This window comes from Carcharhinus amblyrhynchos, chromosome 14 (genome assembly GCF_965287045.1).
Source record: "Carcharhinus amblyrhynchos chromosome 14, sCarAmb.v2.hapA, whole genome shotgun sequence".
In the NCBI taxonomy this organism is placed as follows: Eukaryota; Metazoa; Chordata; class Chondrichthyes; order Carcharhiniformes; family Carcharhinidae; genus Carcharhinus; species Carcharhinus amblyrhynchos.
The window spans coordinates 7,801,327-7,817,973 of NC_137337.1; the positions used below are offsets into that span (position 1 = coordinate 7,801,327).

Consider the following 16,647-nt stretch of genomic DNA (forward strand, 5'->3'; position numbering starts at 1 on the left):
CCCCTAGTCCTATTATCCTTTCTGAGCGGGAAGAGTCTCTCCACCTCTATCCTATCCATCCCATTCATCATCTTATACGTCTCAATGAGATCTCCCCTCATTCTTCTAAACTCTAACGAGTACAAGCCTAGTTTATTCAGCCTCTCCTCATAGCTCAACCCCCTCAACTCCGGCATCAGCCTAGTAAACCTCCTCTGCACTCCCAATAGTTAAAGTGTAAAGCGAGCATTGAGGAGAGGACCAGTGCCGTGCTTACAGATAATTGCGAGCACCCCTTTCTTTGGTCCTGATAGCCGCGACGCCTGCACGTTGTCACCAATGATATACTGTGAGCAGTAATTGCAAAGGCCCGATGGTGAGGCTAACCTTTCCCCGAGCTGCTGTTGTTCAGTGGCCAGCTCCCTCAGGGGGGAAAGTGGACGTGTTATTAAAGTATCATTTTCTCTCAATATTTGTCTTTGTCCGCCTTTTGGCAATTAGCAGGCTGTAATCTCCCCAAAGTGTGATGAGCGTGGTGAGATTTGACCATCCGTGGTTGTGGGCAGGCCCCGCACTCGCTCAGTCTCCCTTCCGCCTCCTCAGCCTCTGAGAAAGGGGGGGGGAGCATTGAGATCCTTCAGCCTCTCGGGGCAAAGAGTCAGTCAAATCTGGGTCAATCCACCCTGTTACTCCATCGCTCATCTTGTCAACATTCCCTTCAACAATGGGGTCGGGGACGGTGGGGAGCGGGCAAAACCCCAGCAAACTCAGAGCTCAAGTTATCGCTGGAGCCGGTGTCTACAGCAGTGCCCGATTCCACCAATCAGCTACCTTACCCAATCCTTCCAAAGCCCGAACACCCTCAATCTCTGCGTAAACTCCATTGAACACCAGCGGAGTTGAGGTAATCTCTCCTCCAACGGACTCACGGAACTCGGGGAACACTTTGATGAAGTTGCGCAGCGCTCCTTAGCCTAATACTGGACTTTCAGGACGGGATTTTCCAGACACGCTTGCCCCAAGGCTGGAAAATCCCACCCTAAATAAACAGACCTTTGCATGGTGTGATGGAGTATAAAAGCAGGGAGGTCTTGCTGCAATTGTACAAGGTACTGGTGAGGCCGCACCTAGAGTACTGTTGGTCCCCTTATTTGAGAAAGGATATGTTGGCTTTGGAGGGGCTGCAGAGAAAGTTCTGGAGATGAGGAGATTAGCTTATGAGGAGAGGTTGAGTAGATTGGGCCTGTACTCATTGGAGTTTAGAAGGCTGAGGGGGGATCTTATAGAGACATATGAGATAATGAAGGGGCTAGACAGGGTGGAAACAGCGAGGTTATTTCCACTTAGAATGGAAACAAGAACTAGGGGGCACAGCCTCAAAATAAGGGGGAGTCAAATTAGAACAGGTTTGAGGAGGAACTTCTTCTCCCAGGGGGTAGTGAATCTTTGGAATTCTCTGCCCATTGAAGCAGTAGAGGCTACCTCGTTAAATGTGTTTAAGTCGCAGATTTTTAACCAATAAGGGAATTAAGGGTTATGGGAGCAGGCGGGTAAGTGGAACTGAACCCACTATCAGATCAGCCATGATCTTATTGAATGGCGGGGCAGGCTCGAGGGGCGAGATGGCCTACTCCTGCTCCTATTTCTTATGTTCTTATGACCCCACATGCTACAATTCCTGTGGCGGCGGGTCTGGAAAATTCTGCCCTGAGTGTAAGTGGGTTGGAATATAAGGACGAGGAAATCTTGTTACAATTGGAAAGGGCTTTAATGGAAGGGCACATGGGATGCTGGTTTTAGTCTCTTTATTTAAGGATGAAGATATTTGCAACAAATGTTCATGAGATAGATTCCTGGCAATGAGACCTATGGGGAGACATTGTGGGCAGGATTTTACGGGGGTCTCACCCGAGCAAATCCAGAATTTCCTGTCCGAGATCAATGGAGATTTCTGTTGTGCGCCCCTCATCCACTCCAATTCTGTGGTGGGCGGGGCAGTAGAAGTGGAGTCTGCATGTTCTCCCCGTGTCTGCGTGGGATTCCCCGGGTGCTCTGGTTTCCTCCCACAGTCCAAAGACGTGTGGGTTAGGTTGATTTGCCGTGCTAAACTGCCTTCTAGTGTTGGGGAATTAGCAGGGTAAATATGTGGCGTTAAAGGGATAGTGCCCTGGTGGGACTGTGGTCGGTACAGACTCGATGGGCCAAATGGCCTTCTTCTACACTGTCAGGATTCTATGATTCTATGAATCCTAGCAATTGAGTCGAATAAGCTTACAACCTCAGGAGTTTAGCAGAATGTGAGGGATCTCATTGAGATGTAGAGAGTTTGACGGGGTAGTTGATGAGAGGTTGGAGAAACTAGAACTCATTGTCTCAGGGGAAAGGCTCCGCCATTCAGCACTGAGATGTGGAGAAATCTCTTCACTCGAAGCGTGGTGAATCTTTGTTGGGAGTTCTCTGTCCCAGAGGACTGTGGATGCTCCGGTGTTGAATATACTTAAGGCTGGGCTAGGCGGATCTTCAGTCTTTCAGGGCAATAAGGGACATCGGGAGTGGGTGGGAATGTGGAGTTGAATCCCAAGATCAACCGTGATTGTATTGAGCGGTGGGTCAGGCTCCAGGGGCCGAGAGCTCTTTCCTATTTCTTATGATCTTCAGTCGTTACATTCTTGCAGAGATACAACACAAACGTTGCATAGGCTTTGAACAATCGCTGTGCAGGCTCCTATTTACATAACAGCCACTGCAACAAGACATCAGAGCACCAGAGAAGGAATCGCAGAATAGTTACAGCACAGAAGGAGGCCATTTGATCCATCGTGTCTGTACTAGCTCTCTCCGTGAAGGAGCATTCAGCCAGTGCCCCACCCCTGCCTTCTCCCCCACGATCCTGCACATTCTTCCTTTTCAGATAACAATCTAATTCCCTCTCAGATTCCTTGTTTGAACACCGTTAGGAAGAGTATTCTGGGCGGTAACCACTCACTCCATGAAAAGGTGATCCCTCATGTCATCGTTGCTTCTTTCATCAATCACTTTTAACTCCGTGCCCTCTGATTCTCCATCCTTCCATCAGGCAGTGGTGGCCATTTTAATTTCGAAAAGAAGGCACCTTTTCTTCAGACGCAGTCCCCGCCGTGACATCTCCTTTCCTTGGTCTGTCCTGCTGACCTGCAGCTGCCAAGCTCACAGGGACTTGCCAACATCTCAGCCTTCTATTGGCCAACCAGCCTCTGGAGTCTATCTGCCATTGGATGGCGATCCTTCCCCCTGGTCACTGATTGGCTGTCATGTTGGCGATACGTTGGATGGGGTGGTCTGATCCCGATAGCAGCGGGAAGCTTAGTGGCAGATGGGCGAGCACCATTTGGTGCAAACCCCACCCCCCCCTCAAAGAACAGACAAAGATCGAAAATGTTAAGATGGGGGCTGCCTCTGAAGAAAAGGGGCCTTCTTTTCAAAGTTAAAATGGCCACCAGTGCCTGGCCTGTGGACTGGGAGGGGCAATGAACCCCTCCGGGGGATGGCCAACAGCCGCAGATGTGGTCTGGTAGCAGTGGTTCGCACGGCTGCCTCACAGAGCCAGGGACCTGGGGTTCGATTCCCGGCTCGGGTCGCTGTCTGTGCGGAGACTGCACGCTCTCCCCGTGTCTGTGCGGGTTTCCTCCGGGCGCTCCGGTTTCCCTCCCACAGTCCGAAAGACGTGCTGGTCAGCTGCACTGGCCGTGCTAAATCCTCCCTCCGTGTAACCCAAACAGGAGTGTGGCGACTCGGGGATTTTCACAGTAACTTCACTGCACGTAAGTCTACTTGCGACACTAATAAATAAACTTTAAAACTTTAATTGATGTGGCGGGGGGGGGGGGGGGGGGGGGGGCGGGTGGGGGGGAAGGAGCTCTTCATGGATCCCAACACTATTCTGATATAAGACTGCCTGCTGCAGACATTGGCCATCTTCTGGCCTGATACACAAAACACACACGCCACCTGGAAATCCAGGCTGAAGCAGGGAAGGGGCAGTGTAATTGTCTTCACTCCTTTGCCCAAAGGGTGGCGATTGCGGTACTGAACCAACATGGTGGCTGGCACTCTGAGAGGCCAACTTACTGCCAACCCCACGGCCAACTGAACATCCCAGCCTATTGGTCTGGTGCACACACTGATATCATGGAGCACAAAATATTTAGTCCGTTACCTCGACAGGTCACTGCTACTCCTCCGAGCAGCGATTCAGTCTCAGGGTTGGAACACATAGGGTTTATTACACTCCAGGGGCCCATTCCAGATCTTATCCTTCATTTTTATTCCCGGCACCTCTTTCTAAATCCTTTGAATGACAAGCGTTCAACTCGACTAATGTGAAAACAGGCTGCAGCTTTAATACTCGTTTAAATCACAGCAATTAAACGGTGAGTGTGTGTTTTGCATCGCCTGCCTTGTTTCCTTTATTTATGGCAAGGTGGTAGCTTTCTAATCGCTGAGAATTCAGTAACACTTGCAATTTGTCCTTAAAAACCTCTCCTGCTTTGTCTGCCTCAATTCCCCATTCCTGGGTGAGACAAGCTCGAGGGGCTGAATGGCCTTGTTCAGTTCAGGGCCGCAACCTTTCCAAACACATTCTGGGGCGGAATTTGATGAAGAAAGCAGTCCAAGTGCTGAACGAGTGAGAAAAAAAGGAGAGTTTCAGTCTCATTTTTTTGGACGAGTTTTAAAAAAGTGATGTTATGGCACCCAGGCAAAAAAAAAAGTGCCAGCATGTGATTCCCGCCAGTAAGGGGAGGGGAGAAGGGGTGGAACCTAATCTTGCCGGTGAAGCTGGCTACTGAACTCTAGTGGCGCTATTGCGCAAGCGCTCCGATCTCCAGTGTACTGGGAGATCTCCTGTTACCTCCCCCAACTCTCTTCACCTCTCTGTCTCCTCTAATACACTCATTAAAACCTAGCTGTTTAACCAAAGAATTCTGGTCCTCTTATCTGAGGAAAGGTAAACAGCAAGAAGTCTCACAAAACCGGGTTAAAGCCCAACAGGTTTATTTGGAATCATGAGCTTTCGGAGCGCTGTTTGTGAACCTACCTCCACTCACCTGATGAAGGAGCGGCACTCCGAAAGCTCGTGATCCCAAATAAACCTGTTGGACTTTAACCTGGCGTTGTGGGACTTCTTACTGTGCCCACCCCAGTCCAACGCCGGCATCTCCGCATCACGAAGGATATTCCAGCGTTGGAGGCAGTCCAGAAAAGGTTCATTGGGTCGAGCCTGGGGATGGAGGGGTTTTCTTATGAGGAGAAGTTGAGTAGGTTGGGGCTGCATTCACTGGAGTTTGGAAGAATGAGAGGCGACCTTATTGTGCTGTATTGGATTCTCAGGTGGCTTGACAGGGTCCATGCTGAGAGACTGGTTCCCCCTGAGGATGAATCTGGAGCCAGGGGGCATAATCTCAGAGGAAGAGGCGGTGGGGGAGTGGTGGGGGGTGGGGGGGTTACCCATTGAAGACAGAGATGAGGAGGAATTTCTTATCTTAGAGGGTGGTAAATCTGTGGAATACTTGACTGCTTTAGAAGCTGGGTCATAAAGTATGTTCATGACTGAGGTAGATAGATTTTTAATCAGTAAGGGAATCAAGCATTATGGGGATAAGGTAGGAAAGTGGAGTTGAGGATTACCATATCAGATTAGTCATCATAGAATTATCACCGATTCCCTGCAGTGCAGAAGGAGGCCATTCAGCCCCTCGAGTCTGCGCCCACCACAATCCCACTCAGGCCCTATCCCCATAACCCAATTTATTTGTCCTGCTAATCCCTCTGACTTAAAGGGGCAATTTAGCACGGTCAATCCACCAAACCCGCACATTTTTGGACTGTGGGAGGAAATCGGAACACCCAGAGGAAACCCACACAGGTACGGGGAGAATGTGCAAACTCCCCGCAGGCAGTGACCCAAGCCGGGAATCGAACCCGGAGCCGTGAGGCAGCTGTGCTAACTGCTGTGCCACAGTGCCGCCCAATCTCATTGATTGGGGAGCAGATTTGACGGGCCTAACGGCCTACTTCTGCCCCCCTATGTCTGAGAGACTTGTGACCAAACCTCTGACAAGGATGTCCTCATAACTCCATACAGCTGAACTCCATTTGAAAATGCGAGGTGCAGTGGCATGTTTTACTTTGTTAAAGGTGGATTGGCCACTCTAAATTGCCCCTTAGTGCCCCAAGATGTGCAGGTTTGGTGAATTGGTCAACTAAATTGCCCGTTAGTGTCCCAAGACGCATAAATTAGTGGATTAGCCATGCTAAATTGCCCCTTAATGTCCCAAGACATATAGGTTTGGTGAATTGGTCATACTAAATTGCCCTTCAATTTCCCAAGATGTGTAGGTTAGGTGGATTGGCCATACTAAATTGCCCCTTAGTGTCCCAAGACGTGTAAATTAGTGGATTAGCCATGGTAAATGTGCGGGGTTACTGGAATAGGGCAGGAGAGAGGGCCTGGGTAAGATACTCTGTCAGAGAGTCAGCGCAAACTCGATGAGCCAAATGGCCTCCTTCTGCGCTGTAGGGATTCTATGATTCAATGATTCTTTCGTTAGTGATGTACGAGGCAACAAGTGACAGAGCATGTTTCTGCTCATCCTCTTCTGGTTTCTTACACGTACACATTTTCCAGCAGGGAGATGGGGGACAGTAAGGTGAACGGATGGTATTTAACCTTCCACAGCCCTCAGCTGGTTCTGACTTCCACTAACTTGATTCCGTCTCCCTCCCATTCAGCCTGAGAACATCCAAAGCCATAAGAACAGAGATCATAGAACCCTACAGTGCAGGAAGAGGCCCTTCGGCCCATCGAGTCTGCACCGAACACAATCCCACCCAGGCCCAGCCCCCATATCCCTACATATCACACCCACTAATCCCTCTCACCTACACATCCCTGGACACTAAGGGGCAATTTCTCAGCACGGCCAATCAACCTAACCCGCACATCTTTGGACGGTGGGAGGAAACCGGAGCACCCGGAGGAAACCCACGCAGACACGAGGAGAATGTGCAAACTCCACACAGACAGTGACCCGAGCCAGGAATCGAACCCAGGACCCTGGAGCTGTGAAGCAGCAGTGCTAACCCGCTGTGCTACCGTTGCCGCCCATGCCACTTCCTGCTGTGTGCCGCCCGACGCCCAGGCACGGCCATCGCTAACAGAGGGTGTTGGGGCCCTTTGGACTAACGTGCCTGCCCCACGGGAGCTCTTGCTCCCTCCTCCGGGCGCTGGCTTTATTGGAAGCCAGAAGGGAAACGGGGCTTGGGGGGGGGGCAACGTTACAAAGATGCATCTTGACAGAGTGCTGGGAGAGCCGTGCGGTGGATTGTAAACAGCTTCTGTTCAAAATTCAATTTTCACAGTGTGTGGCTGGTGGGTAACCTTTTAGTACAAAAAAAAATCAATAAGATGTGAAGGAATCAGATTAGGACAATTTATCCTTTCAATTGGATTGTCTTCTGTCTTCATTCAGTAAGGGAGAAAAAATTGTATTTACAGGATGTTGGCATATGTAATTACAATACCGTTACCTCATCGTCAGCCTTTAGTCCGCGTCGAGAAATACTGCCAACTTCCTGATAACATCTTCCTTCTATTCTCCGAATCGCACTCAGTGAAGGTGTTCACAGTCCCTGGAGTCAGGGCCCAGGGCTCTACTCATTTTCACTACTGCATTCTTCATGTCCCAGGCTTGGGAACGGTGGTTGATCCTTCATCCCTTGATGTCTAACTGGCCATATCCTCACCGCAGGCATAAGAAATAGGAGCAGGAGTAGGCCATCTAGCCCTTCGAGCCTGCCCCGCCATGATTCCCCCTGTGACGCCACTGGGTGTACGATTAATTTGGATAAGGCATTTGACGCCTTGACTCCACAATCTTCATTTCGTCCGCTCCAGCTAACACTGAACGATACTCGGGGCTTGGGTTTTTCAGAGGGTGAGGTCTCTCTTCCCGCCGTCCAAAAGACTCGGCGGGGAACACGCCCAGCCCATCCCCAAAGCATTCCTTCTGGTTGTATCACAGCTCGGGAAGGTTCTCGCTCTGTCCAAGACCGCAAGAAACTACAAAGGGCCGTGAACGTAGCCCAGTGCATCACTCAAACCAGCCTCCCATCCATTGACTCTGTCAACACTTCCCGCTGCCTCGGAAAAGCAGCCAGCATAATTAAGGACCCCACGCACCCCGGACATTCTCTCTTCCGCCTCCTCCGCTCGGGAAAAATATACAAAAATTTGAGATCATGTACCAACCGACTCAAGAACAGCTTCTGTCAGACTTTTGAATGGACCTACCTCGCATTAAGTTGATCTTTCTCTACACCCTAGCTATAACACTACATTCTGCACCCTCTCCTTTCCTACTCTTTGAACGGTATGCTTTGTCTGTGTAGTGCGCAAGAAACAATACTTTTCACTGCATTCTAAATACATGTAGCAATAATAAATCAAATCAATATCATGATTGAATGGGCCTTAGGTGGCGAGAATTTCAACCCTCTGGTGTCGATGGCTTTCAGTTCTTCCAGTGTTTGTTTTTGGGGCTAAAGGGATCAAGGGATATGGGGAAAGGAGGGATTAGGATATTGAATCCGATGATCATAATGAATGGCGGAGCAGGCTGGGAGGGCCGAATGGCCTCTTCCTGCTTCTAGTTTCTATGGGAGGAAGCCCTGTGTTAAAGGGATATTGGCCAATCCCTCCAGTCTCTACAGCGACAGCACGGACAGAATCGGATACTCTGGAGAACGTCGGAGCCCAGGTCTGGGCACCAAAGGCCCAGCTAAGCTTGAGGAGCCCAGGGACAGGAAGGGGAGGGAAAGATCTACAGAGATCTCCCTCAAGTCACCAACCCCACAAATCAGCGATGCTAAATTGGAAAAGGTGATTCTGTCTGTTGAGACAAAATGCACGTCTGATAAAAGTACATGACTGCTGCAGCAGCTATGCCAAGGGTCTACCTTCCCCAGCACACTCCTGTCCCTGTTGATGGAGACATTGCTGATACAACAACAGCACCCCCCCGTCACAGCCTCGTCACAGCCCCACAGACAGTTACACCGCCATCACAGTAGCCAACGACAACACATACTAATGGGAATGACCAATGAGTGTGTGTCTACCTATTCACAAATGGGGTGAGTGAGGGCCAGAGGAGGGAGATCAGGAAGCAACTGGACATATAATCCCTACAGTGCAGAAGGAGGCCATTCGGCCCATCGAGTCTGCACTGACCACAATCCCACCCAGGCCCCATCCCCGTAAACCCCATGTATTTACCCTGCTAGCCCCCCTGACACTAGGGGTCAATTTAGCACGGCCAATCCACCTAACCCCCCCCCCGTCTTTGGACTGTGGGAGGAAACCGGAGCACCCAGGGCAAACCCACGCAGACATGGGGAGAATGTGCAGACGCCGCACAGATAGTGACCCAAGCTGGGAATCAAACCCGGGTCCCTGGAGCTGTGAGGCAGCAGTGATAAGCACTGTGCCGCTATGTTGCCCATGTCAAGGGGCTTCTGATGAAGTACCCACCACCCCCGCTCCCCTCACTGACATTGAATTCAGCCTTTTTTTGGTGACACCCTCACAGAAGTTCAATTCTTCCACCAGTTTGTTGAGGCTGGCTGAGAAGGGGCCCTAAAGTGGCCAATAATTCGGGCAAGGAAGGGGGAACCATCTGAGGCGTTGCTCGCCTCAGGGTAGAATTTGGTCGGGGCGAGCGGGAACCCCTTTCGGGGGAGCGGTGGGAATCTCGTCCCTTCAATCTTACGCTGCCCACCCACTGAGAAACCCACCGGTGAAGGCATTGTGAAACCCTGGCCCAGATAACCACCAGGAAACCCAACTCCGGGGCTGCTGTCTTCCTCTGAGAGTGGCAGGGACATGGAACTCACTACTACAGGGGGCGCGTGAGTCAAACAGGAATGGGGGAAGCTGGACAAACACGAGGGAGGAAGGGGTTGGATGAAGTCTGAGGGGAGGAGACCAACACAGTAAGAAGTCTCACAACACCAGGTTAAAGTCCAACCAAAGGAGCCAATGCAAAGAGCAGATGCTATGGCAGATGGGCTGAATGGCCAAGTTGATGGCCTGAATGGCCAGTTGCCACGACGCAGATACTTATGCGACAGAGAGCCACGTGTGCAGCACACAATGTGGGGGAGAGGAGGAACTTGCACAGTAAGAGGACAAAACTCTGACAGACGGACTTCAACATGGGAGAGTGGGAATTCATCCTGATTGGGATGGGACAGCAGTCAGTATTTAACAGCGAGAGGCTGGAAACTGAGCAGGAGCAAAGGGATTTAGGTGTTCACGTATGCAAATCGCAAAGCCAGACACCAAAAGCAATCAAAAAAGACAAACAGAATGTTGGCGTTTAGCTCACAGTGATTGCAAAGCAAGAGTGAGGAAATTATGCTTCGGTTAATGAGAAAACAGAAAACAAGCACTCATACCACCAGACAGCTCAATCAGCCCCACAGTCAACAAAGTACTTTCCAAGTGTCATGCAGGAAACACTGCCGATAACTTGTGCACAGCAAGCACCCAGAAAGGGCGACATCCCAAAGAAAAAACCCCAAATGGCCTTGTCATCATCACATTGCTCTTTAGGTTGTGCACAAAGTATCGACTGTGTTTGAGGCCAAGGGGTTAGCTTCTCCCGAGTTGGAGATGGTCACTGCCTGCCACCTCTGCGGCGAGAATGTCACTTGCCACTTATCGGCCCAAATTGTCCAGGCCTTGCTGCGTAAGGGCACAGACTGTGTCTGTATCCGAGGAGCGGCGAATGGTGCTGAACATGAGCGAACAGCCCCATTTCTGACCCTCTGATGGAGGGGAGGTCATTGGTGAAAGAGCTGAAGATGGTTGGGTCTAGAAGGCTGAAGCTGGTGGGGACAGGTGTAGGCTATTCAGCTCCCTTCAGTTAGCATACACGCTCACTCACTGAGAGGGGCAAACTCTAAGGGAGATGTGAGGGGGGAGCTTTTTCATGCAGAGGGTGCCCGGGATGTGCTGCCAGAGGAGGTCACAGAGTCACAGAATCATACAGGTTTACAGCATGGTAACAGGCCCTTTGGCTCAACTTGTCCATGCTGCCCTTATTTTAATCACTAAGCTCGTCCCAATTGCCTGTGTTTGGCCCAGATCCCTCCACACCCATCTTACCCATGTAACTGTTTAAAAGATCTTTAAAAGACAAAATTGTACCCGCCTCTCTGGCAGCTTGTTCCAGACTCTCACCACACTCTGTGTGAAAAAATTGCCCTTCTCGACACTTTTGTATCTCTCCCCTCTTCCCTTAAACCTATGCCCTTTGGTTTTAGATTCCCCTACTTTGTTGAAAAGATATTGACTATCTAGCTGATCTGTGCCCCTCATGATTTTATAGACCTTGAGATCATCCTTAAGTCTCCGACACTCCAGGGAAAAAAGTCCTAGTCTATCCAACCTCTCCTTATAACTCAAACCACAAGCCCTGGTAGCGTCCTAGTAAATCTCTTCTGCGCTCTTTCTAGTTTAATAATATCCTTTCTATAATAGGGTGACCAGAATTGCACACGGTATTCCAAGTGTGGCCTTACCAATGTCTTGTACAGCTTCAACAAGACGTCCCAACTCCTGTATTCAATGTTCTGACCGATGAAACCAAGCATGCCGAATGCCTTCTTCACCACTCTGTCCACCTGTGACTCCACTTTCAAGGAGCTATGAACCTGTACCCCGAGATCTCTTTGTTCTGTAACTCTCCTCAACGCTCTGTCATTAACTGAGTAAGTCCTGCCCTGGCTACCAAAATGCATCACCTCGCATTTATCTAAATTAAAACTCCATCGGCCATTTGTCAGCCCCCTGGCCCAACTGATGATTGGGACAGTGGATATGGACCCAGTGAGGGATAAAGGATTTTTTTTTTTAGTTTAGTCAGGGCATTATGAACAGCACGGGATAGGAGGGCCGAAGGACCCTGTTCCTGTGCTGTACCGTTCTTTGTACCTTTGTTGTTTGTTCTTGAAACTCGTCACCATAAAGACCACTCAGGACACAAGGACCGATCTTCCCACTAACATAAAACTCAAATTACCAGCTATCGTTTCTGATATCCTCACTGCCAGCAAAGTAAACCAGCCAGAAAGCCAGCACGTTTTAGTCGCAAAGCGCACCTGTACAATAAATATAGAACGAATCTCAAGGACATAACTCATGTGCTGGTTCAAATGACATTGATAAATGCTCGCCTCTTTTCTCCCTGGCTTAGAGGCGTCACTTGATCCCCTCGGTACCTTCCCTGCCTTTTCTAACGCACTGCTGTCTACTTTCCCGCGTTTCCAACAAAAAGAAATAGCACTCCGGAACATCCTGCGCAGAACTTAAAATTCAGCGGAGCGCACCTCGGTGGAGAGTTCAGCCGGGAACAAGAGCCGCTAATGGTTGGTTAGCTCCTGTGTCAGCTAGACTCAGAGGCCAGCGCTCCTGCTCCCTCCTATCAGCTGTGAGGATCAGGAGGGGCAAAACCGGAGGTCGTGCGTGTCAAGAAATAAGGATAAAATCAAGGATTACAAGGGGAGAAGGGTTACTTTCATACACACAAGAGCTTAAAGAACTTTAAAGGGTTCCTTTTTATTTGAAAGGTTACACACAATTCACCAAGGCCCTCGCCACATATCCCGACAAGTTGAGGTTTGGATCTTCACAGCAATAAGGATTCGCTGATAGGAAAGGACACGCACCCAAAAGACTGCACCCAAGCAAATCTTCCCCGCTGCTGTCAGGGTTGGGCACAAGGAAAGAATTCGTAAGAAGATAATCCGCTGGGACTTTGCTTATTACAGATCCATGACTCAGATACAACGAGATAGGGTGGAGATAGAGAGATTCCATCCACTTAGAAAGGAAACCAGAACTAGAGGGCACAGACTCAAAATAAGGGGGGGGGAACAGTTTAGAACAGAGTCGAGGAGGAACTTCTTCACTCAAAGGGTGGTGAATCTCTGGAATTCTCTGCCCATTGAAGTGGTGGAAGCTACCTCACTAAATATGTTTAAGTCACGGGTAGATAGATTCCCGATCGATAAGGGAATTAAGGGTTATGGGGAGCAGGAGGGTAAGTGGAACTGATCCACTTCCGATCAGCCATGATCTTATTGAATGGCGGGGCAGGCTCGAAGGGCTAGATGGCCTACTCCTGCTCCTATTTCTTATGTTCTTATAAGATGGCTTACCTCAGTCCTCGCAAACCTGGCTGTCCCTACGTGCAAAGGGGCCCCAAACTTACTCCAGGTGGCAGGGTGGCACCGTGGTTAACACTGCTGCCACACAGTGCCAGGGACCCGGGTTCGATTCCCGGCTTGGGTCACTGTCTGTGTGGAGTTTGCACATTCTCCCCGTGTCTGGGTGGGTTTTCTCCGGGTGCTCCGATTTCTTCCCAGTCTGAAAGACGTGCTGGTTAGGTGCATTGGCCGTGCTAAATTCTCCCTCAGTGTACCCGAACAGGCGCCGGAGTGTGGCGACTCGGGGATTTTCACAGTAACTTCATTGCAGTGTGAATGTACTCGTGACACTAATAAATCAACTTTAAACTAGAAATTGAGTTTTATGAATCTTCTTGAAATAAGAGATCTTCAGAAGACACTAACAGTGATCAAAATGATCATAGAATCCCTACAGTGCAGAAGAGGCCATTCAGCCCATCGAGTCTGCGCCAACCACAATCCCACACAGATCCTATTCCTGTAAACTCTCAGATTGACCCTGCTAATTCCCCTGATAGTAGGGTTAATTTAACATGGCCAATGCACCTAACCTGCACATCTTTGGAGTGTGGGAGGAAATCGGAGCACCCGGAGGAAACCCACGCAGACACGGGCAGAACATGCAGACTTCACACAGACTGTGACCCAAGCCAGGAATCGAACCCAAGACCCTCGCGCTGTGAGGCAGCAGTGTAACCACTGCTCCGACCTTTGAAAATAAATGATGGGAGTAAAGAAACATCTGAGGGAAAATTGGGATTGAGTAAAGGTAGCAAAGAGGCATTAAGAGACATGATAAGCAGTGAGGCAGGAATGGGCAGAGTACAAGCCTAACAGTACAGCAGTAGATAAGGCTCAGTGATAAGAAAGAGAGATTAAAAGTGCTCTGTCTGAACACACAGCACTCACAACAAGGTCGCTGAGTTGATGGGATAAATCGAAGTAACTGGCTGTGATTATCATTACAAAAACATTTTCCTTTAGTTCCTTCACGGGGTTTGGGCATCGCTGGCTGGGCTAGCAATGTTTCGCCCCGTTTCGAATTGCTCTTGAACTGATCAATTTTTGGGTTCTCCACTTGAAGAAGGATGCACTGGCGCTGGAGAGGGTCCAGTGAAAGTTCACGAGAATGATCCCGGGAATGAATAGCTCAACGGATGAGGAGCGTTGGAGGACTCTGGGTCTGTACTCGATGGAGCTTAGAAGGAGGAGGGGGTATCTCATTGAAACTTACCGAGTACTGAAAGGCCTGGACGTGGGGAAGATGTTTCCATTCGTCTGAGAGATTGGGGTCCGGGGGGCACGGCCTCGGAGTAAAGGGACGATCCTTTAGAACCGGGATGAGGGGAATTTCTTCAGCCAGGTTTGTGGAATTCATTGCCACAGAGGCTGTGGAGGTCAGGTCATTGAGTGTATTTAAGACAGAGGTAGACATGTTCTTGATTGGTAGGGGGATCAAAGCTTACGGGGAAAAGGTGGAAGAATGGGGTTGAGGAATGACGGAATGGCGTAGCAGATGCGATGGGCTGAATGGTCTAATTTAAGGTCTTATGAGTGGTTTGCTAGGCCATTTCAGAGGGCATTTAAGAATCGACCACATCGCTGTGGGCCTGGAGTCACATGTAGACCAGACTGGGTACGGAAGGCAAATTTCCTTCCTGCAGGGTGTCAGTGAACCAGTTGCATTTTAATGACAATTGACAATGGCTATTGAATTCAAATGGTGCCTTTCAAACCTGCTGGGACATTTGTGAAAAGTGCAAGAAAGATGTGAGCACTTTTTGCTGTTTACTTTGTGACATTCAGCAGCTGACTAAAGACATTTGCCACATTCTGCAGAGCAAAGGAAAATTTGTGACCATGGTTTATAATACATAAAAAAAGAAAAATTTCCTCAAGAGAACAGATGCTCCTTTTAGGACGACATTCAAAAGACATTCAAGTCAAAGATGCAGAATATTCGCTACAGCGAGGTTTCTGGAGCAAATATTTCCAACAGAATCGGGGGGACTTACAACGCACCTTGCCAATTCAATCATGGGCTATTTGCTTTAATATCTTGGGACAATTTCAGAAAGGCAAAACAATAACAGGCTTTATCTTCCCATTTAGAAAGCTCAGGGAAATGACTCAAGTATGGTTTTGGTGTGTGAGAGAAGTAATTGAGCTTGTGAACTTGTGAGGTACAAGGTTATTTATCTCGTGATCTGGGATGACTGGGCCTAAGCCAGAGTACAGATAAGAGACACATGTGTGTCTTCACACATGCACATGCACACACACACACACACAAACATGTACACACACAAAGACACGCATACACAAACACACATGCACAAACACACACACGTGCGTGTGAAGACACATATACACACACGCACACACATGCACATATGCTCACACACAATGAAGACACACATACACACAAAGCACACACACATGCTCACACCCACACATACACATATGTACGTATACACACACACACAAAGACACACACACGTGTGCACACACATACAAACATGCACACACACATGAAGACACATACACAAATACACACACACAAACACACACGTGTGCAAGGACACACATACACATGCATATGCACACATGCTCACACACATGAAGACACATATACACACAAAGCACACACACACGCGCATACACACACACGCACATGAAAACACACATACACACACGTATGTATGCACACACACACACACGCCACATGCACACGCACATACTCTCGCCCTGCTGAAACAAACAAAGCGGAGACCGGCAAATAATGCATCAGAGAAAGGTGCGCACATCACTCGTCTTTTCCATTCCAGATGTTAAATTTAATCTGGATGACAGTGAGGATATAACCTCCTCTCTCTCTCTCTCTGGGCAATGCCATGGGATTCAGCCGCACTAATGCCATCCCCCAACACCTCATAAATCAAGTGACAAACGCTTCAAAACGAAGAGTGGGATTTTCCCTTCCCGCCGCGGTGAACGGACATTGGGCTGGTCGCCAAATTCTCCGGCCCCGCTGCCGCGGGAGTGTGGTGTGATTGGCTGGTGAGATCACGGCCATGAGCATTGGAACTCGAATCACAAACGTCTGCAGTGGTCCTGCCGTTCCTGGGCCGTTCCACACAAACACCAGCGCTTAGAGTGACGCTCAAAACAACTCCTACCGTGTGTGTGAGAGAGAGAGAGAGAGAGAACCCACAGCAACAACCTGCCATCAAATTAAAACCCTCGCCATTTTAATTCGGCCTCATCTCCAACCAAATAAATAATTATTTGGTTTTTAATTCTGCCAAACTGGCAGGAAAGCACATCTTCGTGTCCTGCCACACACTGCAAGCTCCCGCTGTCTGTACACAAAATCTT

The 16,647-nt window shown here is 49.3% G+C and overlaps 1 protein-coding gene across 30 annotated transcripts in view; it reads right to left on the reverse strand.

The window, feature by feature from the left end:
- Positions 1 to 16,647, reverse strand: part of nrxn3a (neurexin 3a) — a 1,599,218-nt gene that overhangs the window by 158,100 nt on the left and 1,424,471 nt on the right. The gene's annotated exons all lie outside the window — the stretch shown is intronic.